Source organism: Triturus cristatus, chromosome 11 (genome assembly GCF_964204655.1).
Source record: "Triturus cristatus chromosome 11, aTriCri1.1, whole genome shotgun sequence".
Taxonomy (NCBI): domain Eukaryota; kingdom Metazoa; phylum Chordata; class Amphibia; order Caudata; family Salamandridae; genus Triturus; species Triturus cristatus.
Window position 1 is genome coordinate 279,126,681 of NC_140594.1, and position 26,766 is coordinate 279,153,446.

The following is a 26,766-nucleotide window of genomic DNA, read 5'->3' on the forward strand; positions in this document are numbered from 1 at the left end:
TTGTCTTCACTACCCACGTTGATCCCTGGAACTTTACCACCGTCCAGCTTCCCCAGAGCACGTTTGGGTGGTTACAAAGGATTGTATCGCATTTTCGAGAGTTTAAGCTTTTAGCATTGTAAATAGCAATGCTTTTATTTATGTTTTAAATACCAAAAAATAAATAAGAGGCATTTTCATATACAATGCCAAGAGCTCAAACTTGCGTAAGTGCGAGACCTATTGCATTGCAAATGCTTGTTTAAGCTATGTGATTCGCTACAAGGGGGACTTTTAGTTTAGAGTTTGAGCCGGATTTAAGTTCCAATCGAACCCTGGAGGTAATGGCTGTCACTAGGTCCACACTGCTTCGCAGATGAACTAATAAATCCAACTACAGCAGATAAACTAATGCACTCTGCCTCACAGGTTAAAATTTGTAGATTTATATTGCGCTGCTTATCACCAGTGAGGGTAGCCAGGTGCTGTCCATGGGTACAGGGAGATTAGGTGATTTGCCCAGAATCACAGGATGTTGTGTCGATGCCGAGACTCAAACCAGGACCCCCAGCTCCCGATTCTGCTGCTCCGGCCGCTGTGCCACATCCTCTCCAAATGAATACCAGAGTAGCCAAAAGTTCCTCTCAGCCTTTGCTGGCAGTAGTTGGGTATCACGTGGTTTTGTCTGTACTCCGTTGCAGATAGGTGACCAGCTACTGATGAGCTGTTCTAATGAGAAAGGAGGCTACTGTGGTCATCCTAGGAAGGGCTTTAAGTGGGACCGAAAAAGTGGAAGGAGAGGGCCTCAAAAAGGGGTATGGCCCAAGAAGCATAACTAGAAATTATTTCTAAGAGGTGTGGGATGGGTAATTAAGAACTTGGCATAAAACAGGTAAACTAAAATCATGTGCATTCCATACAGCATGCCAAGCAACCAGTATTTTATCGCCTTTTGGTGAGCTTTCTAGTCCCGGATGCCAAAATAAAAGTTGCTTCCATTACCGAATCTGAACTTGTAAAAACTCAAAAAACTGCGGTTTGGGTATGGGAAACTCAATGCATTTGTTCGGTCTGCAGGCAATGTTTGTGGCAATAGCTAGGAAATCAACAATTAAAAGCATCTGACCATAAAACAGATCCACAAAATGCCCCCCAAAAAACTGGTCCACATACTAAACTGTCTGCCAGGCAGCTGATGTCCATGCAGGTAACAGCGGTGGGGCCTAGTGGGATTCCGACGGACGATGATGAGGGACAATTATTGATTTATTTATTTTTCCCTCGGCATCGTCCCTCGAAATCCCCGGGTCCCACCGCTGTTCCCTGCACGGACTGCGGCTGTGCCCAGCCCTTCTGGGGCTGCCAGATTACCCTTTAGGCCAGTCCATCCCTTGACACATCACACAGTAATGGACATGCAACTAAATTAAGACAGACCAATTATCACTGCTGACCATTGCTCACTGCGCAAAAAGCCAAAGATTGGATGAGCATATGGTCGGAACCTCTTAATGATCCACTAGCTGGCACTATGAGATACTCGCATTGCCTCTGGCCTGAACTCCAACGCTTTCCATTGTGGTGTATTGTAATCATTGACCCACAACCTGAGCCCTCACAGGTACCTAGAGCAGGGCTTACTTTGCTCTGTGGTTTGCTCGTTCTTGGCTCCGACATTTATTTCATAACTCCACTACATATTTAAAAAAAGGCTCATGTTAAACAATTCAACTTACAGTGACAAAAGTAATACCAAGCTGCTCAGGCCATTCATCAGTTTTGGGTTACCGCCTTTCGAAGAAAAATATACCGGCCATTTGTTTTAAGAGTCTACAAAGGCCTGGATGTAGAACTAAATAGATTGTGAACAAAATTGTATGAATTCGATTGTGGCATGATGTTTCTGCCTTTGTTTACTTTAGTTATTAGTAGTACACGAACCAAAGATCCCTGTAATCTAATCCGGAGTATCAGAGAGGACAAGAGGTAAGTAGAGTATGCGCCCGCCCTTCTACACCCTGCACACCTTCAGGAAGAGCCTCAAGACCTGGCTTTTCGGCTGACCCAGAGCTGCAACTCCACCCCCGCGCGCCTTGAGACCCTCACGGGTGAGTAACGCGCTTTAAAACCCCCTGAGTGATTGATTGATACATAAATCTCCACAAAAGGTATACTACTTGTTTACAAATGACTAATGTTTATAGAGTGAAGCTATACCCATAATCAGGACATCACATTGGGCCTGATTATAAGTTTGGCGGATGGGTTACTCCATCACAAACATGACAGATATCCCATCCGCTGTATAATGAGTTCCATTATATCCAATGGAACATAATGGAACTCAAAATACGGCGTATGGGATATCCGTCACATGTGTGATGGAGTAACCTGTCCGCCAAACTTGTAATCAGGCCCCAAGTGTTGTTAGGTTGACCTAACACAATGTGATGTCCTGATTACGGGTATAGCTTCACTCCATATAGATTAGTAGTCCTCCATGGCCCACAGGAGGATCGGTTAAACACAGGGTACGAGTCAGGGGTACACGCAGGTACACAGCGTCCACCCATTCTTTACACAGGGTGGATGCCGCCACCCTGCCAAGAAGTGGGTCCACAGAAATATGCTGAATGTGTCCCGGTGTAATTTTTAGACACCGGTGCACGTTCAGCAGCGCCTGCAAATGTCTGCTTTCGATTCCCAGCACCAACTTGCAGGCAGCGCCGGAGCTTCTTTTTCACCTCCAACTGGGCGGAAGTTAAGGGGCCAGTAGGCCTCATTTTGTTTGAACATCCTGACTGGAGGCGGCCTGGAACTTCACACTTCAATGTAAATGCCATGGAGGGGAAACAAAGGCACACAGCTTGCTATCTCTTTATAGGTACTTTAGAGAGGCATGGTTTTGCCTTTGTTCAGTCCCTCTATTTAAGTGCATGCACTGTAAGAATGTCAGGTGTGTTGGTCTGTCCCAGTATTTCACAAGTAACAATTTCAATAGCACTATTTTCTTTCTTTTATAGTGTTATGCAACCCAATGCAGGATGTCAGAGCTCTTTACGTAACATACACATTATACATTGATATTATACATTGACAATAAATCATGTACATGTGTAAATCAATGTACAAGATGGGTTACATGAGACAGAGTTACAAGGTGTAGGAGTCACATGTCCTTTATACTTCACTGTCGTCTTTTAGAAGGATTACAATTGATGAACTGCAGGTAACAAAAGGATCTCCGTGTTAAAAGCGGTAACCCACTTTACTATCTACATAAAATAAAAATCTGTCATCTGCGTTTTAGATGATGTGCTTTGCAGGAGACACATTTACCTTCTCTACTACTTCAAATCTGGGACTTCACAAAACACATATCTCTCCAGCAAGTGCATCAACTACCAGAGTTATCTCACTATTATTACTATTCCCTGAGATTTACTGGGGACCTTCACAGCAGATGCCTTAACCCAATCAAATATTTTAATATGTAGACTTTGCAACCAATTAAGCATAACATCTACTACCATGCTTCTCCTTGTTGCCAATATCTTTGTGGCATGGAGGAGCCCTACTGGCGGAATGGGTGCAGGCAGGGCTTTACGTGGGCCGGGTCTCACCGGTGCAGTTTTTAGGTCTCGCCTGACCCAGCGCATGCGCTGGTCTGGCAAGACTTTTTGTGAGGGCTCAAAAAAGTGCTACCATGGCCAGCCTAGAGCTACAGTGCATGTGCGCGGGCGCGTGCGCTGCGCTTGATCGCGATCACTTTCGCGGCCGCACGGCCGCTTTGATGTTTGATTGCGATCACGATCACTTTCACTTTCGCGGCCCCACGGCCGCTTTGATGTTCTCCGTGAGCCAAAATTCTGTTTATTACTTCTATGTAGTAATGGTGGCACCCGTGCTTTAGCTTAAACATCTTAGGCTAAAGTCGGGTGCTGAGATTGCTTAAAAAGTAAAGAAATAGACAATTCTTTACTTTGGAAGCAATCTCGGCACCCGACTTTAGCTTAAGATGTTTAAGCTAAAGCACGGGTGCCGCCATTACTACAGAGCAGTAATAAACAGAAACAAGCATTGGCATAGCCAATAGGTCTCGCTTTTGGGACCTTATAAGTATTTAGTTATGCAACTGCTGCATGGCTAAACACTTATAAGGTCCCAAAAGCGAGACCTATTGGCTATGCCAATGCTTGTTTGAAGGAGACCTCGAAACGGGTCTCTATCGGGCTCTGTTTTGTGCCCTGGCACAGGCGGTCCGTTTTTTCCTGATTGCAGTGACAGCAGGCACATTGATGTGGGCGTGCTCACACTGCTCACGTCTCACTGTAGAGAAGTGACGGCATGACGTAATGTCAGGTGAGCGTGGTAGGGGAAGGGAAATCCTTTAAAGAGAGTCATTTTCTCTCTGGATTGCTCTTCTCTTTTTGAAACTAAGGAGCAGCAACAGTGATGTGGGATCACAGGGCTTTAAGTGGAAGCATTTTCAATATTATATACAAGCCATAGTTGCTGCTTATTTATCTTATGCAACTAACAACCATTGACAAAGTCAATAGTCCTGACTTGTTGTAGTATGATGTTACTTGCATTATATCTGGATGCAATGACAGAAACAACAAAAACCAAGCAGAGCGGCACACTATGCTAAGCACAGATTTTTAGCTTACGTGTTTTAAGCCACGCCCTTAATTACATTGGCCACGACCCTCCAGTTTTTCAGTAATTTATTTATTTAATGCATTTGTATATAGCGCGGACTTTACCCGAAGGTGTCAGAGCGCTTTCCCACTTAAAGCCCTCGGTGCAGGGTTTGGGCTAACTGCCTACTACAAGTCGGTGGGTAGGCGAAGGCCTCCTATTTTGCCTTTCCCTGAGCATGCGAGGGCTGTCGGGTGACTGCCTGACATGGTCCATGTAGAGGGACGTAGAGCGGTTAAGATAAAATGAAAAGGGAGAAACAGCCGAACCTGGAACTTCATGAAGCAGTTGACTGGTGGCATAAAGTTAAATTATTCCCCCACTCCACTCTTCAGAATGTGATAAACGCCTACCTAGATTTTTCTGTCCCTCAGCTTTCTCAGACTGAATGGGTTCTCCAGTGAAGGTTGGCCCACCCTCTGAGCCGCACGGAACTGCATTGCACCTCTGGGTTGGTAGGTGGCATGGAAGAGGCTGCTGTATATACTATGTAGACTACGGGCGAGTTGGGCTCACGTGCGGTGTGATGAGATGAACACTAGGTGGCGCTGTGCACAGCGAGGTGTCTCTTTCCCCCTAGAGAACTACCGGGTAATTCTGAAAGGGCTAGGACTAGGATAGGGCTTCTTTTTTTTATTTTTATTTTATTTACTTTTCTGTGCAACAGTGTTTAATCTGTAAATGAATAAATGTTAGGGCCCACATTTTTCATCAGAAGTCCGCCGGCACCTTTAGCGAATGTTATTATTTATTCTTGGCATTAGTTGAGTTCAAACTAATCCCCCTCAAGAGTGTCTCTTAGCGCTGGTGCATACTACACAGGTCAGAATAAAATTAGCAGAAATGAAAATCTAATAGAGCCATTCAGCATTTTTTCTTTTTTTTTTAAATAAAACTCAGTCAGAGCACGCACATAGATGCAGGTGTAACTGGTTCCAGTGTTTAGGGGCCAGAAAGAACAAGCATTGGCATAGCCAATAGGTCTTGCCTTTGGGACCTTATAAGTGTTTAGCCATGCAACAGTTGCATAACTAAATACTTATAAGGTCCCAAAAGCGAGACCTATTGGCTATGCAATGCGGCCGTGAAAGCAATCGCGATCACCATCAAACATCAAAGCGGCCTTGAGGCCGCGAAACCGAAAGTAATCGCGGTAAAGCGCGGCACGCGCGCCCGCGCACATGCACTGTAGCTCTAGGCTGGCAGCACTTTTTGGAGCCCTCTCAATAAGTCTCGCCAGACCAGCGCATGCGCTGGGTCAGCGAGACCTAAAAAGGAACGGCCCCCATGCCTGGCCGTCCGTACGTGACGCAGATATAGTAGGAGTTGCTCGCTAGATCTAAGATTGCTTGTGGGCAGTGTTGCCAGATTTTGAGACCCACCCCAAGCCCAAAGCTGCTCAAGTATAAGCCCAATCCAGCCCAACGCAGACGAGTTCCAGCCCAAAAACCAGCCCAAAGTAGCAAGTCTCAAATTATGCACAAATAGTCATCAGAAACAATTTTAAGGACAAATATACATTCTATTCAATATACCGATCGTGGAAGGGAGTTAACTGGGAAATGCTACTCACTGGAGGCTTCCATTCTCATGAGTCATGGTCCTGCCCCACACTCAACGGTGTCAATAAATATATTACGCTCTGCACATCTGCATATATACTATAATATTACTAATCACCCTTCTTCTGTATTTCCCTTGCAGGGTATCAGAGTGCTTTACATAAAGACACTGACAATAAATCATGCAAGTGTGTAAATCAATGTACAAGATGTGTTGCATGACTGTGAAGGTTAAAAGATGCAGCAGTCACAAATAGCTCACTGTGCAATAGTAAGAGGCTTACTAAATATGAACTGCAAGGAACAAAAGAATCTGTGTTCAAAGCAGTCGCCCACTAACCAAGCTACATTAAAAAAAAAAAAAATCTGTCATCTGCATATTACATGATGTGTTTTGCAGGAGACACATTAACCTTCTACATTACTTTGATTCAGATCTGGGACTACACAAAGCAGAGATCTCTCCAACAAATACATTAACCTCCATAGTTCTCACCAATTATTATTCCCTGATAATTACTGGGCACCTCTGCAGATGTCTTAGCCCCATAAAATATTAGAAAACACAGACTTTGCAACCAATTAAGCATAACAGATGTAGTACCATGCTTCTCCTTGTTGCCAGTTTCTTTATAGCAGGGTTTTAAAAACAATTTTAGTACTATGTGTTGAGCTCCACATTTTACATTGGGATTGTGTCACTTTTGCAGCACAAGCCTAAAGCACAATTTGATAAATCTCATAATGTGCTTATTGTACTCATGATATACTACAAAACAAATGTTTGGGTTCTTATCTGATATCACTTCGCGTGATGTCACTTACTGTGATGCCACACATTGTGACATCATGGGCTGTGATGGCACACGCCATGAGGTCGCTTGCATACTGACTAACTAGGTTACTGACTAACTAGGTTGTTCGCCCACGTGCTAAAGCTGCAACTTCAATGCCTTCTATTTTATGAAGGAATAATTTTACCCAAACACAAAACCTGCTTTGCCAACTTTTTCAAAAAATCTACCAACCATCAAGTCCTATATTAAAAACAATACAATTTACACATTTCCCTTTAATGATTTGGCAAATTAACACACGCGTCCCATGGAAAAAGGCACTAACACAGGGAAGGTAGTTCCATGCTTTCACATCCACACATGCATTCCACAGGCCTACCCCTCACCTTCGGGTAACTTCACATGTGGTGTACTTCCAACTTTCACCCAATATCCATAACAAAAACGTGACCAGACCAGAGAGATACCTTAAAAAAGCAGCCACCCTTTAATTATTTTAACAAATGAGGTTGACTGGAACGACGCATTGGTCAGTGCACACACACCCTCTGTGTAGGGTGACCAGATCTTGACAACTAAAAACCAGGACATTTTGCAAAAATAGAAGGACTACAATTTTACATCAATGGTGCTCTGCAGAATGACAACTCTTATCAACATAGAAACCGAGAAGCAGTAAGAAAATAAATAAAACGGTAATTTCTAAAACCAGCAACATATCTGTTAATTAAATTGCTTACTTATAATAGCTGCCAACTAGTACAACTTTACAACACCCAATAAGTTCCTCTCAATGGTTTCCGTCTACTCATTCTAGCGGGACATTAACCAGAATTGCAGAAATATGCCGGGACAGCTGGTGAAAGTCACCCTACCTCTGTGGCATGAATCTCAACCTAGACAAGTTCCTACAGTATAGGTAGCCTGGACAGAGAGGTACAAATTAAATGTTATGTCACTTACTTAGATTAGGGCAGTTTACAGTCAGTCAACCAAACCATCCTGGTCCACTCCTGGTGTCCTCCTGAAGTTGAAGGCAGCTACTCAAGGACAGGGATTGAAGGCTGGGGCCGGGCCGCGACTTGTTGGCAGCAGACAGTGCAGACATAGGCCAGCCAGCCCAGACTACTAGTCTCGAGTATCTCTCCAACAGTGATGACCCACCGTGTGAGTGAGACTGAGTCACCAAGCTCTTGTACCTCGCCTGTCCCTAACCTGTCCTGGCCTTTGGCCTCCTCCAGGCTGGCCTTTGGTCTCCTCCGGACTGTCTGAGAGAGACGGTGCAGACTCAGTACAGTGTACTGGAGAGGTGGGTGACAGCAGGACACCAGACCACACAGAGAGGGGTGCATTTTACATTACCCCACATTACAAGGAGCAAGTCTGCCTGATGCGGCCTGCGGGCGGGTGATCACACAGCCTGACCACGCACATCGTTGTCAACCAGGAGTCGGGAGAGAGATGCTCCTCCTGAGTAGAGACAAGTCAGTTTGTAAAGCGTGCCAACACTGCTGAGAGCCTGAGTGAGGAGAGCGCATGGCGCATAAGAGTCACGTGTGGGGGCAGTGGGGTGGGGGTGGGCATGCTGTGCGCTAAACATGGACTAAGGCAAGAGGCAGGGCTGCTGGCAGCATATACAGAATCATTAGAGGGACAAGAAAGATTGTCACGTCGTCACGTGCACTGTGCGCACAGGCTGGGCTGGTCGTCTCCGTCCTGACTTCCTCCCTCCTCCAATCATACTTCTCCTCCAATCGTACCTCACCAATGACCGCCTCCCTCCTCCAATCATACCTCTCCTCCCTCCTCCAATCATACCTCAATCCAGCTTGCTGCGCGTCGCTCATTCACCAGCAAGCGCATGCCAAAAGACTCCTCGTGGTCGGCGCCGCCGCCCCAGCAGTATTTTTGCGCACAATGGACTTGAACCCGCCCAAAAAGTAGCCCCCCGCCAGGTATGGGTTTTTCCCGCACAAATGGGAAAAATGTCGCCCAATTGTGCGGGAAGTAGCCCAATCTGGCAACATTGCTTGTGGGAGAATACGGTTACAACTTATTTTGAATGTTGCAGGTAGTGTGGTTCACTTTTGTGTACCAGATGGAAAAGCTTTAAAATAGCGCGATTTTTATTGGGAGCCAATGCATAGGGTGACCAGATCGTGCGACCCAAAAACCGGGACTCTACACATTTACATCAATAAAGTGGCAAAGACAGCCCTAATAGAAACACAAAAGTGCACTAAGAAAATAAAATTTAATTTTTAAAACCAGCATCATACCTGTTAATTAAATTGGCTGACTCCTAACCGCTGCTTACTAGCCCTGCTTAGGAACACCTAAAAAGTGCCTCTCACTGTTTTCAATGTAACCTTTAAAAAAAACGGGACATGAGCCAATTTTACTGACATCTGCTGGGACAACTGTTGGAAAACCGGGACAGTCCGGGCAAATCCGGTACGCCTGGTCACCCTACCAATGCAGGGATCTGAGCATAGGTTCTGAATGGGCTCGAGGGGGCATATTACAGACTAGGCTGTACTACCTGGAGTTTAGCAAAGACATCTTCATTCATTGTTACCATTAGAGAGTTATCATAATTCAGGCGACTAACAATGAGTGCCTGGGTAAGCGAATTCCTGGTCTGTAAGGGTAGCCATTTAAAGGCTTTCCTGAGGAGGCGCATCAGACCTAAGCAAGATCCAGTGATTACGTTAACATGTTCTTTTACAGAAAGGTTCTCATCGATCTAGACACCCAGATTCCTTGGGACCTTTTTAAGGGTAGGGATCGTCCCCAATTCTGTGGCCACCGGTTGCTGGACCAAAAGGAGTGTGCATTCCAAAAAGCAACATTTCTGTTTTACTGCCATTCAGTTGAAGATTCTTAGCAGACGTCCAGGAGGAGATCTTTCCTATACATTCCACTAATCTTAGTTTGGTAGATTCCGGGTTTGGCCCCATAGTGATGATAAGTTGTGTGTCATCCGCATTTAGAAAATGATATAAAAACCATATGATCTTATCACTTTAGCCAGGGGGGCCACATAGATGTTAAAAATGTTTGTGCTCAGAGATGAGCTCTGTGGAACCCCTCTGTCATGCTTGGTTCTGGAGTAGAAGCACTGTAGCTGCACCGAATAGGTGCGTTCAGTCAGAACATTTTCCAGCCATCCTAGGGCTTTGCCCTGACACCAATCTCCCCCAATCTACGGATTAGGGTTGCATGCAAGATGGTGTCAAAAGCTGCAGACAAGTCTAGTAAAAGCAGCATAGATTGGCACCCTGCATCCAGAGCAAGTCTAATCAAATGCAGAACCTTCACTAGCGCTGTTTCTGTGCAATATATAGGTAGGTCGGAAACCAGACTGGAAAGTGTCTAACACAGAATAAGTTTCCAGAAAGGATACAAGCTGTTGATTTACTATTTAATGTTGGGTTGCCGAATCCCAAAACTGTATAGTCTTAATTCCACCTCCAGACTCTTTCTTCAACCAACATAACCTCACTGCCCCTTTATCTGATTCAGGTTCTTTTTCGTCTGTGTGGTCTCCTTTTCTCACTCTTTCTCTTCCTACTTTCTCTTTTTTACAGTCTTTCTCTTCTTTGTTCTGGGTCAAAGTTGGATGATTGAAAAATATTTCCAGGTCTCCAAAAACGAGAGCTGGTGGGGCTCACCTACAACCACTGGCTAAAGTTTAGCACTGGGCTAGGAGCTGGTACGTGACTAGTAATGTACAGATTATTTCAATATAATCTTAATTACTCCGATCATCCTTCTTTGTCTCAGTACTTTAATGAGTGGTTACACCTCCCCAGGCACTACATGAGAAAGATAAAAGACTTACATCCAGACAGCACTTTCCTTACTTTAGTTAGGCTATACCAAATTCAATGGCATCGCAGGCTGAAATAAAATTCCACTTAATAGCACAATAGCACATCAATATGTAATCTAACAGAAATCATAACATTACAGGAGAAAATAATTTTACAAAGCTGTGTGTAGAACTACAGTCCCAAACGTAAAATGTTTTTGATCAGGTCTATATGGTTTAACTTCACAAAAGTTGAAGGGACCACCAGAAATGTTTTAAATAGAGGCACCTCCTGCTTCCGCCCAAGAAGCTGTCATTCCACGACTGCGGACTCCTGAATAGATTCTGATAAAAAAGGTCGTTGTCATCGATAAGCCAGAGAGATATCAGCCTTAATCCAACACTTTAGGAAGGAAGTAGATGGTTTACATCCCTGCTTTAAAGAACCAAATTTGGCATAGAGGTTGTCACAGACCATGAATTCAGCTGAATGAGAGAGAGAGATTTTCACTTCCTGTGTGACATCCAGAAGATGTCATTTCTCTCCCTAAACTCAGAAAGGAGTGGGAAAAAGAAGGTAAACAATCTCCCTAGTATGAAAACAGATGCCACCTTGGGTTGAAAACCTGAATTCAAACTAAGTCTCAAATTGTCTGGGAAGAACCACAAATAGGGAGATTTTATAGATAACAATCCCAACTCATCTAAGTTATGGGCTTTAATAATGGACATAAGAAAGAAAACCTTAAAGGTCAGACATTTTAAAGGAACCACCTCTACTAACTCAAAGGGAGGATGCTACAAACCCTTGAGGACCAATCGTAAAACCCAAGAGTGTACAACATGCCTCAGAGGGGGGACGGTGAATAGAAAAACCTTTAATTAGCTGATTCTCCTAATGCCCATTATTAGAAAGACACCTGAGCCACCCCAAAAAAGAAAGGCTTTGAACACCTTCATTGCTTCCCATTCAGCTCCAAGAGTGGTAACTGAAAGACCGAAGTGAAACCCTTCGTTCAGAAATGTAATTACCCACTTAGGCTTATAGGTACTCGAATCCAGAGAACTGCTTCAACTCCAGGAGGAAATATGTGTCCAATGGTGTTCATATGATTGTCTAGTAGAACTACAATGAAATTTTTGATTGGATACTGCTAGAGAAGGAGAAAGGCCTAGACATTGAACACTCCTCCTTACAGCTTCGTGACAGATGGAAATGTCGACAGGACACTTTTGACAGGAGAGGAATGTGGAGTGGCAAAGGTGTATAGAAAGAATCTACTCGGGGATGAGCCTACTGCCTGACCAGCAGGATCCTGCTAATTAGAGGGCAGAATGAGACCTCTACGATCCAATTTGTTCTTTGTTTCCAGAGCTGAACTAACAACCTGGGAATAGGAGGAATTGTAAGGAAGGCATACAAAATAAGAGGAGACCAAGGAAAGGCCAATGCAACCACTCTCCAAGCACCCAACTCTGGATTCTTGGAGAGATAACACGGAAATAAAGAGATGGTGAAGATGGCGAAGAGATTTACCTTTGGAGAGTCAAACCTGATCATTTCTTCAAAGATTAATTGAAACCTGCTCCCATATTCCCTAAATATGATGCCTGATATGGGAATCCGTCAGGGCTAAAAGATGTTCCTGCACCCAGGAGCAGATGTGGACAGCTAAGAGCTAGAGAACCAGAGCTTATTCTTGCCTGTTGTTTTATGTAAGGCTTGGCTACTGTGTCTGTCCAAATCAGAACTGCCTGTTTTAATATCAGCAAGGAAAACCACAGAAGATCTTTTTGAATTGCAGCTAGCTCTCTCCAGTTGGAGGAATGGCCCAGTTCTGATTAGTGCTTGAGCTGAAATGACCCGGGCGACCCCATTCCTATTTTGCTGCCATCTGTACTGATTAATACACGTTGAAACAAGGACAGTGGAGCTCCTCTTTTGATATTTGCAGGGTTCAGCCTTTATTAAAGTCTCTTTCTGGTTGAAAGAGATACCATGAATGCCATGTCATAGTTTTGGGAAGAAGAAGGCCAACATTGGAGCCAATGTCTGACCAACAAACTAACGGTCCAGATGAGCTCAGGAAACCACAAGTACAAAGAATGCCTACAGAAACAAACAAATGAAACTAAAGGTAAGTCCCCAAGCAAAGAAACTCTATAAATTAAACCCTTTCAATTGTTGGAATTACCATATCCCTCTGTACTCAAAGCCGAACCCTGGCTGGAGCACTACAGCAGGTTACAAGCTGGAATAGCGGAACACTCATCTTTGCCACTTTCATCTTGATTAGATAAACAAATCCCTTTGATGTCTAGAAGATGGCTCCAAAGAAATCCAGATCTTGCAATGGACTGAAAGGTGACTTATTTGTATTGATCAGAGGTCTGTGTCTGACCAGGATCTGACAAACTATGATTGTGTCTTGAGATGCCCCTGTTGCTGACTGAGAATGGATTAGCCAGTTATCCAGGTAAGGATGCAGTATTTTCCCTGATTTGTGGAGGAAAACTACTAATGTGGCTAGCACCTTGGTGCAACTTCTTGGGGCTGAAGTTAAATCGAATGACAGTACCTTAAACTGCTAATGAAACCCTTGAACACAAAATTGCAGAAACAGATGATATTTTGGATGATTTGGTATGTAGATACATCCATCATTAAGATCTACAGCCGTTATCCATTCTCCTTGGGATATTAAATGAACGACCCACTGCAAGGTTGCATTTTGAAATGTCTTTTTTAGGAACTGTTTCATTCTTTGGGATTGATGATCATTATAAAGTTTCCCAAAGACTTTGCCTCCATATATATTAGAAAATAAACCCAATTTTCTTCTTCTTTCAATTGAACTGATGCAATGTTTTTTTTTCATTACCAGAAATCAAATTCCTTGTATCAGATCTTGTTGGCAGGCAGAATCCTTGGGCCTTGCTGTTGAAACAATACTCTCATCTGGAGGGATCTCCAAAAAGTCCAGATGACAGCCCTGCTGAACTACTTCCATTGTCCATGCCTCTGAAATGGCGTCAACCCTAGTTTGATGGAAGAGAGAAAGATGACCTCCTAATGGAATATCAAGCGTGGAAGAGGGACGGCATAGTCGGGACAGCTGTTTGGGTTTAGAAGAGGAGGACTGGGATCGTTGATTGCCCTGGTTTTGATTGAGAAGCGCAGAATGCATAAACCTGTGCTCTCATAGTGAGACTAAGACCAGCATAACTTCTCTTAAGGGCTGACTCTACTATTCTAACACAGGATCTGCAATAGATGCATCCTCGGATAACACAGACGATCAGTCCGCTAGATAACATGAGATCCAGCATGAGTGATGCAAACTAGAGTTTACCCTTGGCTACTGGAAAAAGTCTTCCCAGACATTTGGCTACGTTTTTCCGGGATCCTTTCATTCTCTAAGCTTAGGAATCTTCTCCTGTACTGGGAGCAGGGTAAGCTTTTAACTGCTGAAACATTGCAGAACTAGTAGAAGGAAGATTTTCCCCAAAGTTCAGCTGACAATTCTCTGCCACATATTTGAAAACTGCTGATCTTCGAACAAACTTGCCTCTAAGAAACTGTTCAGGCTCGGAATCAGGAGGGTCTTCCTCAAACTCTGGGAAAGGCTATCATGAAATGGAGTGAAGAGGGGAGCTTGAAGACATGGAATAAGAACCCTGACCATCTTCTTCGGGGACCTGCTCTTCCTCTGGACCTTTCTGCAACTTCTTCAGAATTTCAGAGAGGGAGGTAACAAACGCTAGTAACTGATCTAATGGAAAGCCCCAAGATCAGCTTTACTAGGTTTGGTAGAAGAACTCTCCTTGTCCTCCATATGGTGCATTTTAGCTGATTGTTTTCTGTGCTCCATCTCTACTCTATGCAGGAATCAGAGATAATGAAGGCGCTGCCCCAGATCCTTTTACACACCAATGACCAGGATCCTTACCTAGGCATTGTCGTTCCTTAGTATTTCCAATATCTTTTTTTTTAATGTATAAAGTTTCAAGACATGAGGATACAGCATCTGTCTGTTAGAGCATTCTACCTAGGTCACTACCACTCAGAAACAGGCATGGTAACCAAGTTTCAAAGAGAAAACAGAGAAACGTTACCATTTCTTGGAGATTTAACACTGTTTCTTTCCTTAAAGTGGTCCTTCAACAGAATTTTAAGGACTCCTGGCAGTGATCACTTCCAAAAGTACCCGGGTTAGTCAAAGAGCCGTGCTGCCTCGCTCTACTTGCCAAAGCCAGGTATTAAAGGAAAAGACCTCGCCCACCTAAACCTATGGTACTGTCTGAAGGAAGTAGATAAAAGAAACAACACATGATGTGGTCTCCTTCACATTTTGAACCAAAATGTCTAGGTTGAGTCTTGGAGTAAAAGAGGAAGGCATTGGGAGGTGTTGTACGGATATCTATTTTTAGGTCGGGCCTGGGCAGCGTATGCGCTGCTCTGCGGCATGCTATATTGGAGTATGGAATAGTAGCCCGTCCCTCTCTCTGCCCATATTTGTCATTGGCTTTGGTCATTGCCCTTCATAAATGCAGGCTTCTGATATGTTGATAGGCCCTCCTTGGTACCGCCTTGTCTTCAATTGGAACCTCCCATGAGGACTGGCCCTTTTACTTCGGTTGGTACATGGTACGTCTTTTTTAGTCTGTAAGCACTATTTTCTGTAATGAGTTTCTCCCACTGCAGATACGACATGCTTTCCTGCAACATTCAGCGCACCATGCGTGGTTTCACTTTCCGAGCAGCCCAGGACAATTGTGGCCGCTTCTTTGAATAGGTCTCGCATTTACAAGAGTTTAAGCTTTTGGCATTGTAAAGGACAACACCTTTTATATATATGTGTTAATTATCAAAACAGATAAATAAAAGGCATTGTCATTTACAATGCCAATAGCTTAAACTCTCGCAAATGCGAGACCTATTGCATTTCAAATGCTTGTTAGCTTAGTCATGTGTTGCCTGCGGAAGATGTGACCACTTCATAAAAAGTAAGGTTTGGGTCAGGGTAGGATTGATGGGGTAATTTGTAAATTCTCTATATTCTTTGTGAACATTGCATTTCAGTCTGATTGCATTACCAAGAATTGCAAAGATTTTAGACAGCTCTAACGTACGTTTAAAGTATTTTATTATTGTAGTTACCATATTCTATGGTTATTTCAAAGTGTAGAAAATGACCATGAAATGGAAGGATTAGGGAGCAGCACTCAACATCTTGTAAAGAAATGGTGAGCACATAGGGCATTTGGGTGCAGTGCATTTCCCCTTACATTAAGGGACAGTTTTTTAATGCAGGATGTAATATTCTGGGTGTACCCGTTTGCTGTCTGTCTGACAGGTGTCTAGAATGCTGACAGTGATGATGTAAAAGAACGTTGGTGTGTGGTCTGAAGGAGCAGTTAGGATAGAGTTACAGTTGGAGGAAGGATTGAGTCCAGACAGGATCTACATGCTGTTGCTGTAACCCAAGGGCCTAATATGAAATAAAGAACTTACCTGCTCCCTGAGTGACTGCAGACTCTTGCATTAAGACACTGCCCTCCAACTTGAATACGGGACCTAGCATAGAAAGCTGTTCTAGGAGTCGCCCATCTACATTGGGAGCGTGGGCATACGTGGGAGTAGGAGAAATGGTCAGGGTTCAATGGAAAATGAGGTAAAGGATGGCCATGTGGCCTGGAGAAAAGTGAATGGAATTCCTAGTGGAGGAGAAGGGATTTAGCGATGTTCAATGGCATCTGGGGTAAGAAAAGCCTAAGGTAACTCTGTGGTAGATATACGAGTGACTGGGTAGTGGATAAGCCCTTCGCAGGGGCTAGAGAATGAGAGGAGAAAGTAGGTTAAAAGTTTAGGGCAAGGTTCTGAGTGGAGAGGATGATAGGGGTGGGGGGCAGTGGGGTTCCCAGGCGCGTAGGCATATCTTGTATAGGCTGCTAGATAGGGACAGAGGTAATGGAAGCTGGAGGGTAAGACGTTCCTGCTGCTGATAGTTGGGTGTAGCTCAAGGGCAGTGGTCCAAAGAGAATGTGTGGTCCTATGCTGCACTCAACATTGGTGATGAAGATGTGAATGGGGAGGTTATCTGACCGTGGTTAGGTGCTTGGGATGAAGTGTAGGGTTAAGGAGTTGTAATAATGCCTGGTCTTGAGAGCTGTGGAATGAGGAGAATGACCGTGGATGAAATCATAGAGGAACAAATTAGGACTAGATCTTTGATGGAATAGATGGTACAAGACACTGGGAGGTAAGGTGCTAAAATTGTCAATGATAGGGTGATTTTGATGATAAGGGTGACACCATATGGAGGCAGGGGCTAATAGTGCAAAGGAGTTTGTTTTGGCAGGGAAGTGAGTGGAGTGGAGAAGCTGAAAAAAAGGATTTGCGTAAGATAAGAAGTGTTAGGGGAACATGGAAGCTCATGTGAACATGGATTTTTTGAGTAATTGGAGGAAGGAGACCAGCTGTAATTCTCACCTTGTTTGTTTCCGCTGGGGTGAGATAGAAACCAGTAGCAAGGTCCCAACTTCCCCTAATCACCACAGAGGCCCAACAAAGGTCAAAGTCTACAATGGTGAAACAGGAAAGTGGAGAAAACAAGGGAAGAAAAGACACACATCCAGTATATTCAGGGCTGCATAGGAATCTTCAGGATCACAGAAATGTCTGCAAAAAGACAAGAGGTATGCGTATAACTGAAGAGATCTAATACATAGCATCAATCCCAACCGTTCCTCATAAAGGCAGTGTTTTCATTATTAATTAATAACTACCTGTGAATTTCCCCTCTTCTGTTTATGATATAAATATCAGGGACTGAGAAGCACTTTTCTTCCTACATAAAAGAATATGCGTATTTGGTGGTGTTAATAGAAAAGGGAAAAATGTATGAGTGAATATTTGATGTGCTAACCTTGTAGAGAAATATGAACTCCGCAAAAATGCCCCAAAATATAATAATATTCCCAGTTGAAAAAGCATAGTTCCCAATAGTATTAAATTGACCGATGAAATGAGCAAAACAAGAAAATATGCCACAAAATAGGCAGGGTTGAATACAATTCAAGAATAACTCCTTCGCTTCAGGATGTGCTTGCTAGTAATTAATCTTACTTTCTTTTACAGCTTGCAGTTGTGTACAAGAAAAAACGGAACCTCCAATGCTGTGGAGACACTTCAGATAAGTATAAGCTGAGCTAATAATAGCCTCACATGATAGCCGGTAGAATTGCTGGCTCTAAAACTGTTGTCTTTTCTTTGTTTTTTGCAGGTTTGGTGAGGACCCGAGGGGGAAGTGAGGCAGGCCGCGAAGTGGAAACCCTCCTGGAAGAAGGCAACTCGATGAGAAGCAACCCAACGCTGAATGCTGACTTCAACTGCCGATGGGACCCGGAAGTAACAGGTAGGTTCAAAGGGCAAGGACGGAAGACACATGCGTACACAACAACGTAAAGCACTCTCACCCGCCCTCTTTATTCCGGACTTGCTCTGCCTCACCCACATATGCAGTTGGACATGGATCAATCCCGATAGTACATACACACCCCCCTACCAAGCCCCCCACCAGTTTGGGTTTTCGATGATAACGTCTGTGGAGCAATCGAAGTAGCCTAGAAGCATGAACATGTCCAGTAGGTTCCCATGTACAGTCCTCAGGACCATATCCTTTCCAATGGATTAAGTATTGTAATCTCCGTTTAACTCTACATGAATCTACTATATAGTCCACTTCATATTCAGGCTCATTGTCAATGAGTATCACAGGGGGTCGAACAGGTAACCTGGTACCAGATGCCACCAGTTTCAAAAGGGAAACATGAAACACTGGATGGATTTTCAGTGTGGAGGGCAAGTCCAATTTAATGGCCGCTGCATTCACTACCTTTATAATTGTGTAAGGACCAATAAACCGTGGCTTGAACGTACAGGTTCCTTTCAGTTATGTTACGTGTGGACAACCACACTTTGTCTCCCATTACGTAATTAGGGGAGGGTCGACAGTGAAGATCCGCATGTCCCTTGTACACACTTTTAGCTTTATCCAAATTGACTTGGGTATATTTCTTTATGTCATGTATGTGTTCCACTAACTCCTGGGCTTCAGGAGTTGGGGTAGAATCAGATGGAGGTAAAAGCAGGGATCGAGGATGAAATCCATAGTTACAATAAAAAGGGGAAAGGCCAATTGAAGAGTGCATTAATTGCAAACTCAGCTTTCCACAAAAAGGTATCCCATTCGTCAGAGGATTGTAACAACTGACATCGCGAATATTGCTCAAGAAATTGGTTAATCCTTTCCGTCCGGCCATCGGTTTGAGGGTGGTGGCTAGAGTACAGACAAACATCAATACATAACAACACACCAAACCCTCTCCAAAACGTAGATGCAAATTGGGGATCCCTATCAGATACAATCAGAGAAGGAAGACCATGTAATCTCACAATGTGTTGTAAAAAGATGTTGGCTAACTCTGTGGTTGTAGGTAGTGTTCATAATGGAATAAAGTGAAACATTTTTGTCAACCTATCTACCACCACTAGAATAACTGTAACCCTGAGCAGTTTGTGGTACCTCCACTATGAAGAACAAAGAGATGGAATACCATGGTTTAGGAGGTGTGGGCATTGGGATTAATAAACTAGCCAGGGATTAATGAGAGGTCTTACTCTGAGCGCATATATGACATTTCTGTATGAATTGTTTCGTGTCTTGGGCCATAATGGGCCACCAAAATGATCTTTTAAGGCGGTCCCTGTTATTTTATTATCCTGGAAGCCCTGACAACAGGTGTGCATGTGACCATTCTAACGCTTGTTGCTGTAATGGTAGTGTAGGTAAGACCAGACCCCCTTGAATGTATAGCAGTTTTTGTTTTCTGAACCTATGTGTTTTTGCTCTAGTTCTTTGATTTCATTGTAATTCAAAGCCTGCAATACTTGATGTAAATAGTTCTCTTCGAAACAAATGGCCCCTAGAATGCCTTCTTTGGTTATAATAGAGGGGTGGTCTTATGACATTTCTACCTCTTCGTAACTCAATCTTGACACGGCATCTGCCTTTCCATGCCTCTTTCCTGCTTGAAACAGTATCACAAAGTTTAAAAAACTTTAAATTCCCATGATCAGTGAAGACTGTAACGGTATGTAGTGCACCCATCAAGTACTGACACCATTCTTCTAGGGCCCTTTTGATGGCAAGGAGCTCTATGTCTCCTACTAATTAGTTTAGTTCTGTGGGAGTCAATTTATGTGAATAAAAGGCCACAGGATGTAAATAACCCATCTCTCATTCCCTTTGTGACAGTCCCCCCCCAGGACTACTTGGGAGGCATCAGCCTCTACTATGAAAAGCTGAGATGAGTCAGGATGTTTCAAAATAGGTGCTGTGAAAAAAGGCATGTTTTAGCTTCATAAAAGCTTCATCTGCAGCAGAAGACCAACTGAAGGTAACCCCTTTCTTCAACATTGCCATTAGAGGAGTTGCCAAAGCCACAAAATCAGCAATGAACCGCGAAACTCCAAAAAACGTTGTAGTCCTTTTATAGAAGGAGGGGGCTGTTAGCTGGTTACAGCATTTAATTTTTTAGGATACATACTCGCCCCATCCGGGGAAAGCACAGAACCCAAAAAGGTTACTGTTGTTGTGTCGAATTCACACTTACCCAACTTTACGTTTAAATGGTTGTCTTTTAGTCATTCTAAAGACAGCTCTTACATGATTCACATATTCAGTAGTTGAGGAAGAATATATCAAGATGTCATCAATGTATCCTAGAGCATAGATATCCGACATGTTTCATAAAGCCTCAATAATACAGAAGTGAAAGGCTGCAGGAGGATTGTAGAGGCCAAAAGGCATCTCCAGATACTCATAGAGACCAAACTTGGGGTTTCATTACGATCAGGTCCGCCCGCCATGGTTGCAGTGTTTGGTACTGTTCGCCAGACATGCGGCTACCCGCCACTGCAATTAGGATGTGCCCGCCACACTTGCGGGAGCATGTAGGGCCTTTAACATTGCGAACGGTGCTGCTGGCTGCAGCACCGTACTCAATGTTAAAATGGCATGCACTGCACTTCCCTGCACTACGTGGCAGGCACCACGTAGGCAGTGTAGGGAAATGCAGGGGGGTACCATGGGTACCCCCCAGTGCAGCAACACTTCCCCCTACAACAAGGAGGGCCCGCTATGGGCCTCCGAATACCTTTCCCCCTGTCATTTGGCAGTGGGATGTCTGCCGCAAAAAGACAGGTGGAAAGGGATATCGTAATCCCTACGGCGGTGCCTGCAAGGCACCGCCGCAATGCTGCCCTATCTTTTGGTTCTGCAAGGCGGGCAGAAACGGACCCCGCTGCAGAACCGTGGTGGAGGGTCTTTGCATCCGCCACGCTGCCCTGAGGTTTCCCCCCGCCATCATAATCTGGCAGGGAGAAAACTGCTGTCAGATGGCGGAAGGACTGCCACCGCCGGCCTTGCGGTGGTGGTCCTTCCGCCATCCTAATCGGCCCCTTAGTATGGAATGCTGTTTTCTACTAATCCCCCTCTTGTATTAGGTGATAAGCTCCTCTTAAGTCAAGATTGGTAAAGATACCGGTGTTTTCAACCTGATCAAGTAGGGATCCGATGAGTGGCAATGGGTATGGTTATGTTATTGAGGACTCTATAGTAGATGCAGCATCTGAGACCTCCCTCCCGTTTTGGAATAAAAAATAGCGGTGAACAAGCAGGGGAACGGGAAGGTCTTATGAACCCTATGCAAAGCATTTCATCCACATATTCCTGCAAATACAGGTTTTCTTTTACATTTAAAGCATAACAACGACTACATGGTATTTGCGTGCCTGAAATCAGATCAATTTGACAATCGTAGGGTTGCTAGGGTGGAAGAACAAAGGCTTTCTCTTTGTCAAAGACTTCTACCTTGTCTGAGTAACAGGAAGGTAATTCAGATATGTCTGAGGCTGTGATCACTGAGATCTCTTTTTGTGGTACTAGTGCAGAAAGGTAATGGTTCTAACAGATTTCAGAACTAAAATACACAATATGGTTACACCAATCTATATACGGGTTGTGTTGCATTAACCATGGAATGCCCAAAATAGCCTTGAATTGAGGTGACTGAATGAGATCCAACTGCACTGTCTCTTGGTAACTAGTAACTACTCCACGGTAGCATGGGTAATTGGACTAGATTTAATGCTACTTCTGTCAATGGTTTTTACCTCATCTAGAGTAGAGGCCAATGCTTTATCTTTATTTTTAATTTTCTTTTAATTTTGTTTTAAGTAAGGAAAGGAACATACAAAACATCATAAACATTGGGCAGCATACAGAGATTTAAGGTTCAAAGACATATCTCATCAGATAAAATGAAAGACATTGCTGGCAGATACATATAGAGAAGTGATCTAAGTTAGACATAGCCAGTATAGATTTCTCACCACCGGCGTCTGGGTACCAGGTGCATTTCATTCTCAGTCTCGTCTCTTTGGGGTGGATCACGTATCAAAGCCCCTGTAGAGTACCATCCCTCCCAAATCCTCCCCCCTCCCTTGCTATATCAGTTTCTCATTTATCATTAGGGCTCCCAGTTTTATGGTATTAATTCTTTTAACATTTCCGTCTGTATTTATCCATATTTACTTTGTGTTTTGCGTATAAATGGAGGTGTAAAACTGTACATTTCCATATTTATTTAACTGATAGATGCGCACTCATACTTTGATGTCTTTCGTGTTTTAGCTATTTAAGCTGCCAAATATTGCATAACAAGACATCCACTGGTAAATACCAGCATTATACCACAAATGTATATTGGCACATCCGTTATTTAAAGAAATGTCATCCTGTTTTTAAATTTCACATGCTGTCCATCTGCTCAGCTGTTATGCTATAATTCATAAAAGACAGCACAGAGATTCACTTAAAAGCAGCACAATTTTCTGTATTTATCTACTTTTTAAAATAAATACACATTGTTTTTTGTCTGTATTTATATGTAAAAATCTGTAAAAATGGAAAACAAGGAGCCTTATTTATCATGCACCAGTCCAAATCCCGCTCCCATACCCTCGCCACTGGAGTCGCGGCCGCTCCCCACAGTCGTGCAATATTTCGTTTAGCTTCTATAAGGCCTAATGATAGCCAGATCTAGACGTATTTTGCTGGCGGACCATCTCCCCAGATATGTAGAATACATTTCTTCGCTGTTTTGGGGGTGGGGGGCTCTGTAGTAACTTCCCCCATGATTCTGTGTATGACGGTCCAAAAGGCCTGAATCTCTGGCACGTCCATATTGTGTGAAAGAAAGTTCCCTCACCCCCACAACCCCTACAACAGAGGCCCATTGGGGCACGGCCCATACGTTTGAGTGTTGTACATGAGTAGTAAGAGCAGTGCAGTATGCACATGAAAATTAGTCAGAAGCCAGTGTGTATAGCTACTTCACGAAAGTTCCCCAGCGTCTCCTCCCATTCTCCATCATCACAGTCTCCAGTATCTCCCTCCTATTCGTACCTCAACGTGAGTTATTCCGCAACTTTTTATAGCTCAGGGAGACAATATTTTTGTTTACTGGTTCTGTTAGGATTCTATCTTCCGGGGGGAGGAGTCCGGGAGCGGGGTCCCCCGGGAGATATGTTTCCCAAGGGCATGTCGAAGCTGGAGATGTCTATATGCTTCAGTGACAGTCAGCTTATACTGAGTCTGTAGCTCCTCCTAGGTAAGCATATTGCCCTCGCTCCACACATCCCCCAACGAGGATATACCTATTAGGTTCCACGCCTTGAAACCCTGAAGGTCACGCACCTGGGAGAGTGCATCGCTGTGCCATAATGGGGTCATGTCAGTAAGCCTCTCCTTCCAACCCAGGTAGGACGTAGCTGCCCTCCATATCTGAGCTACTTTGTGTGTTTGGGGTAATACATTTTTGGCCTTGGGTGAGCTATAAAGCACGGCCTGATGCCGTTCAGGTCCCATGGAGATTCGTTCCAGCCTAAATGTCAGGTTGCCCCAATGGGCAAACATCCAATCGTTTGCTATCGCTAGGTGTGCTGCCCAGTAATACTTCTTTTTATCTGGGAAGCCGATGCCGCCATCGTACACTCCACGCATCAGCTTGGAGAGGGCAATCCGTGGTGGGCCTGAATTCTACAAAAACAACAGTTGATGGACAGAATGCATAACAATGTCATACATTCCCCCAGTACAGAAATCTGGGCCTAAATCCATCATTTTTTTGCTCCAGTTTAAACCCAGCCATATGCAAATCAGTCTTGACCCTGTGCCTCATGGGAACAGTCCAGCCCGAACTGCCAAGCCAGGTCCTCCCTAGACTGGAAACAAGCATCCTAGGACCGGTTTCGGGGTTTCACCCCTCTTCAGCCAGGATAGCTGGATTGTTGATTTGCTCAAACGCTCCGCCCATCATCCCCTTTGATATCGCTTTGTTCGCCCTAAGTTGGCAGGGTATGCCCAGACGTGGGTCCCTTGCTCACTTTGCCACTGGATTCAAGATAGCCTGGCTGATGAGGGTTATGAACCCGAAACTGGTTCCAGGATGCTTGTTTCCGGTCCAGAGAAGACATGGCTTGGCAGTTCGGGCTGGACTGTTCCCATGAGGCACAGGGTCAGACTGATTTGCATATGGCCATGTCTGAACTGGGGTGGTGGAGTGAGATAAAGAATGATGATGGATTAAACCCAGATCAGTTGACTGGGGGTGAGTGTTTGATTTGCTCAAATGCTCCGTCCATCTTCCCCTTTGGTATCGCTTTGTTCGCCCTAAGTTGGCAGGATATGCCCAGACGTGGGCCCCTTGCTCACTTTGCCACTGGATTCAAGATAGCCTGGCTGATGAGGGTTATGAACCCGAAACCGGTCCTTGGATGCTTGTTTACGGTCCAGGGAAGACATGGCTTGGCAGTTCGGGCTGGACTGTTCCAATGAGACACCGGGTCAGACTGATTTGCATATGGCCATGTCCGAACTGGGGTGGTGGAGTGAGCTAAAGAATGAGGATGGATTAAACCCAGATCAGTTGACTGGGGGTGAGTGTTTGATTTGCTCAAACGCTCCATCCATCATCCCCTTTGGTATCGCTTTGTTCGCCCTAAGTTGGCAGGGTATGCCCAGACGTGGGTCCCTTGCTCACTTTGCCACTGGATTCAAGATAGCCTGGCTGATGAGGGTTATGAACCCAAAACCGGTCCCAGGATGCTTGTTTCCGGTCCAGGGAAGACATGGCTTGGCAGTTCGGGCTGGACTGTTCCAATGAGGCACAGGGTCAGACTGATTTGCATATGGCCATGTCTGAACTGGGGTGGTGGAGTGAGCTAAAGAATGATGATGGATTAAACCCAGATCAGTTGATTGGGGGTGAGTGTTTGATTTGCTCAAACGCTCCGTTCATCATCCAGTTTGGTTTGCGGGCCTGCATTCTACAACACAAGCGGAGAAGGGATTCAATGGTCTGGAAGAATCTGTCCGGCACACTATGGGTGGTGTTTTGTAAGATATAGAGCATTCGGGGTAGTGTCATCATTTTAAACTGCTGCTCGCCCCAATAGTGAGTGCGGCAAGGCCTTCCAAAGTTGTACATCTGATGCAAAGCGGTCAAGGAGGGGGGCTAAGTTTAGACGGTAGAATAGGGTGGGGTCCATGGTAACATGAATGCCTAGGTATTTTAAATGCCCAGTGGACAGAGGGAGGTTAACACCTTCAGGCAGCATGGGCATAGGTCCTGTTATTAGGTGTATAAAGCTTTTGTCCTAGTTTACTAGGTATCCGGAATATTTGCCAAATATACGCAGGATATGCGTGAGGCGGGTGATCGTTGCGGGGGGCTGGTTACATAAGAAAGGATATCATCCGCATACAAAGATATGCGCTCTTCCCACGGTTCCCCCTCCTCACAATCGGGTTTTGTCGTACCCGTGCCGCCAGGGACTCCAAGGCAAGTGCGAACATCAGTGGGGAAAGGGGACATTACTGTCTGTTCCTATACCCAGAAGAAAACTGCGGGATGTAATAACATTCACCTGGGGAACAGCCATTACAACGCGGTTTTTACCACGCGCAGCTTTTACATCGCATGCGTTACAACGCATGCGATGTTACAAAGCAATGCCATTACAACGCAAGTCTTTACATCGACTTGCGCTAGATGGCGTGCTAACATTACAAATAGTGTAGTTTACTATCCCAAAACCTTCCCTACTGTTAAGTGGACTGGAGTTGGAATAGTAAATTACACTTTTCTAATGTTAGCACGCCATCTAGCGCAAGTCGATGTAAAGACTTGCGTTGTAATGGCATAGCGTTGTAACATCGCATGCGTTGTAACGCATGCGATGTAACTGCACGCGTTGTAATGACACGCGTTGTAATGTCATACATCCCGTTCAAGCACTCCAACCATGTATGTCCACTCCAGAGTTTTAAATGCCATAGAGGTGTCCCTTGAGAGAACCATAGTGGATATGAGCCCGCCATCACTCCATATAGTCTGCGCAAGTTGAGGCGTGTTCCACTGTCTGGCATAAAGCCCGATTGGTCAGGTGGACCAGGGTAGTTTTGACCGGCGCAGCCTATTCGCGAGGAGCTTGGATAGGACTTTGCTTTCATCGTTAAGGAGGGAGATGAGATGATAGGAGTTGCATCTCTCTGATGGTTTTCCAGCCTTATAGATGACGACTATCGTCGCCAAGCGCTGGTCTATGGGAAGCATGTGTTCCTCTCTCGCTTCTCTCCACATGTGGAGTAGTTGGGGAGCTAGTTTAGACGCAAAGCATTTGTAAAGTTCAGTGGGAAGACCATTGGGTCCCATCGTCTTGCCAGAGTTCGATGCTTGTGTCGCTTGTTCTATTTTGCATGGGTCAATGTCTGCCTTAAAA

At 44.5% G+C, this 26,766-nt stretch overlaps 1 long non-coding RNA gene across 1 annotated transcript in view; it reads left to right on the forward strand.

Moving 5' to 3' along the window:
* LOC146784032 (uncharacterized) overlaps positions 1-26,766 on the forward strand; it is a 153,474-nt gene that overhangs the window by 82,028 nt on the left and 44,680 nt on the right. The window contains exon 2 of the long non-coding RNA XR_014970659.1: positions 17,998-18,274. This is a non-coding gene — a long non-coding RNA (uncharacterized LOC146784032). The remainder of the gene's footprint in view (positions 1-17,997; positions 18,275-26,766) is intronic.